Source organism: Nicrophorus vespilloides, unplaced genomic scaffold, assembly GCF_001412225.1.
Source record: "Nicrophorus vespilloides isolate i.1.1-1 unplaced genomic scaffold, Nicve_v1.0, whole genome shotgun sequence".
In the NCBI taxonomy this organism is placed as follows: Eukaryota; Metazoa; Arthropoda; class Insecta; order Coleoptera; family Silphidae; genus Nicrophorus; species Nicrophorus vespilloides.
Window position 1 is genome coordinate 49,903 of NW_017095522.1, and position 4,322 is coordinate 54,224.

The window sequence follows — 4,322 nt, forward strand, 5'->3', positions numbered from 1 at the left end:
GCCTTGTACGTTCAGCTCCATCTGTTATTTAGAATCCTTGCGCGTCCTTGATTCCCGAAACGACTATCAGATGGACATTAAAACAATTGAATTTCGAAAACCCGGCGCATCCACCAAATTCATTTAAGACTAATAAAAAAAACATTTGTTTTTTTAATTTCTTTTAAATATTAATAATCATACTTACAACATTCAATTTGCACATTAAAACTAGCAATGGATAAAATTGCGTAATTGTCACATTAAAGCTAAAATTGTAGTTAATGAAATGAGTTTAGTAAAATGTATGTGAATCTCACTGATCATTCAAAAAAGGAGTGTTTTCACGGTTAGCTGAAAAACAAAATGAATAATACATATACACGTCTGTTGTTACATGAATGAGTAATATTTATATAAAACGAAAATTTTTTATGTTTTTTTTTGTACTTTTAATAAATCGGTGTGTGCCTTGTACGTTCAGCTCCATCTGTTATTTAGAATCCTTGCGCGTCCTTGATTCCCGAAACGACTATCAGATGGACATTCAAATAATTGAATTTCGAAAACCCGGCGCATCCACCAAATTCATTTATGACTAATAAAAAACATTTGTTTTTTTAATTTCTTTTAAATATTAATAATCATATTTACAGCATTGAATTTGCACATTAAAACTAGCAAAGGATAAAATTGCGTAATTGTCACATTAAAGCTAAAATTGTAGTTAATGAAACGAGTTTATTAAAATGTATGTGAATCTCAATGATCATTCAAAAAAAGAGTGTTTTCACGGTTAGCTGAAATGAGTAATATTTATATAAAACGAAAATTTTGTATGCTTTTTTTTTGTACTTTTAATAAATCGGTGTGTGCCTTGTACGTTCAGCTCCATCTGTTATTTAGAATCCTTGCGCGTCCTTGATTCTCGAAACGACTATCAGATGGACATTCGAACAATTGAATTTCGAAAACCCGGCGCATCCACCAAATTCATTTATGACAAATAAAAAAACATTTGTTTTTTTAATTTCTTTTAAATATTAATAATCATACTTACAGCATTGAATTTGCACATTAAAACTAGCAATGGATAAAATTGCGTAATTGTCACATTAAAGCTAAAATTGTAGTTGATGAAATGAGTTTATTAAAATGTATGTGAATCTCACTGATCATTCAAAAAAGGAGTGTTTTCACGGTTAGCTGAAAAACAAAATTAATAATACATATACACGTCTGTTGTTACATGAATGAGTAATATTTATATAAAACAAAAATTTTGTATGTTTTTTTTTACTTTTAATAAATCGGTGTGTGCCTTGTACGTTCAGCTCCATCTGTTATTTAGAATCCTTGCGCGTCCTTGTTTCTCGAAACGACCATCAGATGGACATTCAAACAATTGAATTTCGAAAATCCGGCGCATCCACGAAATTCATTTATGACTAATAAAAAAAACATTTGTTATTAATTTTTTTTTAAATATTAATAATCATACTTACAACATTGAATTTGCACATTAAAACTAGCAATGGATAAAATTGCGTAATTGTCACATTAAAGTTAAAATTGTAGTTAATGAAATGAGTTTATTAAAATGTATGTGAATCTCACTGATCATTCAAAAAAAGAGTGTTTTCACGGTTAGCTGAAATGACTAATATTTATATAAAACGAAAATTTTGTATGTTTTTTTTTTGTACTTTTAATAAATCGGTGTGTGCCTTGTACGTTCAGCTCCATCTGTTATTTAGAATCCTTGCGCGTCCTTGATTCTCGAAACGACCATCAGATGGACATTCAAACAATTGAATTTCGAAAACCCGGCGCATCCATCAAATTCATTTATGACTAATAAAAAAACATTTGTTTTTTTAATTTCTTTTAAATATTAATAATCATACTTACAACATTGAATTTGCACATTAAAACTAGCAAAGGATAAAATTGCGTAATTGTCACATTAAAGTTAAAATTGTAGTTAATGAAATGAGTTTATTAAAATGTATGAATCTCACTGATCATTCAAAAAAAGAGTGTTTTCACGGTTAGCTGAAATGAGTAATATTTATATAAAACGAAAATTTTGTATGTTTTTTTTTTTACTTTTAATAAATCGGTGTGTGCCTTCTACGTTCAGCTCCATCTGTTATTTAGAATCCTTGCGCGTCCTTGATTCTCGAAACGACTATCAGATGGACATTCAAACAATTGAATTTGGAAAACCCGGCGCATCCACCAAATTCATTTATGACTAATAAAAAAAACATTTGTTTTTAAATTTCTTTTAAATATTAAGAATCATACTTACAACATTCAATTTGCACATTAAATGGATAAAATTGCGTAATTTGTCACATTAAAGCTAAAATTGTAGTTAATCAAATGAGTTTATTATCATTCAAAAAAGGAGTGTTTTCACGGTTAGCTGAAAAACAAAATTAATAATACATATACAAAAATTCAGATTTTAGTGAATTTCTCAAAAACTATAAATAATAGAAAAATATCTGAATATGCATATTGAAGCTAAAACTATAGAGAATGAAATGCACATTTTTACACGTTTACAGCAGCTTCGGTTATTGTACAATTTCCCGTCAAAGTTATACATTTTTTTCTTTTGTTTTAATTAGTGGTAATGTGTAAATCCGCAGCGCTCTTTACCAGTTAAAAGTGTCACCTTTGGGCCCTTCGGGATAATAAAGCCACGGTTGCACATAGATACGACAAAGCTTTCGGGTCGCATCGATTACGTAACTCCATAAATGAGAGAGACACACACACACTTACTACATAAATATATATATATATACGTACGAATGTTACACGTAGAAATTTGGAATTCAAATTTTCGCCTACATTTGCATCCATCGATTTAACACAGCCACCGCCACACCATCTACATACATATGTAGAGTTCAATATTTTTTTTGTGATATTCGCTGTTTCCATTGGACCATCTCCATTCGCATTCACACAAAATTTGAAATTCCCGCAAATATTTCTTTGTTTTTTTCTTACTCTGCGATTGGCCAGAGAACGTTGAACCAATTTTGTACGTGCCTCAGGTTTAAAATTCAATTGAATCGCTTCAACAGAAAATATATCAAAATGTTTCGTAATTACTGTAGTTCTTGTTTGCGAAAATCATACATATACAAAAAATCAGATTTTAGTGAATTTCTCAAAAATTATAAATGATAGAATAATATCTGAATATGCATATTGAAGCTAAAACTATAGAGAATGAAATGCATATTTTTACACGTTTACAGCAGCTTCGGTTATTCTACAATTTCCTGCCAAAGTTATAAATTTTTTTCTTTTGTTTTAATTAGTTGTATTGTGTGACACAGCCACAGCCACATCATCTACATACATATGTAGAGTTCAATTTTTTTTTTTGATATTCGCTGTTTCCATTGGACCATCTCCATTCGCATTCACACAAAATTTGAAATTCCCGCAAATATTTCTTTGTTTTCTTCTTACTCTGCGATTGGCCAGAGAACGGTGAACCAATTTTGTACGTGCCTCAGGTTTAAAATTCAATTGAATCGCTTCAACAGAAAATACATCAAAATGTTTCGTAATTACTGTAGTTCTTGTTTGCGAAAATAATACATATACAAAAATTCAGATTTTAGTGAATTTCTCAAAAATTATAAATGATAGAATAATATCTGAATATGCATATTGAAGCTAAAACTATAGAGAATGAAATGCATATTTTTACACATTTACAGCAGCTTCGGTTATTCTACAATTTCCTGCCAAAGTTATACAATTTTTTTCTTTTGTTTTAATTAGTTGTATTGTGTGACACAGCCACCGCCACACCATCTACATACATATGTAGAGTTCAATTTTTTTTTGATATTCGCTGTTTCCATTGGACCATCTCCATTCGCATTCACACAAAATTTGAAATTCCCGCAAATATTTCTTTGTTTTCTTCTTACTCTGCGATTGGCCAGAGAACGTTGAACCAATTCTGTACGTGCCTCAGGTTTAAAATTCAATTGAATCGCTTCAACAGAAAATACATCAAAATGTTGCGTTATTACTGTAGTTCTTGTTTGCGAAAATAATACATATACAAAAAATCAGATTTTAGTGAATTTCTCAATAATTATAAATGATAGAATAATATCTGAATATGCATATTGAAGCTAAAACTATAGAGAATGAAATGCATATTTTTACACGTCTACAGCGGCTTCGGTTATTCTACAATTTCCTGCCAAATTTATACATTTTTTTCATTTGTTTTAATTAGTTGTATTGTGTGACATAGCCACACCATCTACATACATATGTAGAGTTCAATTTTTTTT

General features: G+C 29.8%; 1 protein-coding gene across 1 annotated transcript in view; it reads left to right on the plus strand.

Annotated features, from left to right (window-relative positions):
- The window catches only part of LOC108568351 (fatty acid synthase-like), a 9,175-nt gene extending 7,858 nt beyond the window's left edge, over positions 1-1,317 (plus strand). The window contains exon 22 of the mRNA XM_017929423.1: positions 1,255-1,317. The gene's annotated coding sequence lies outside the window, so the exon portion shown is untranslated. The remainder of the gene's footprint in view (positions 1-1,254) is intronic.
- Positions 1,318-4,322: the final 3,005 nt, after the last annotated feature.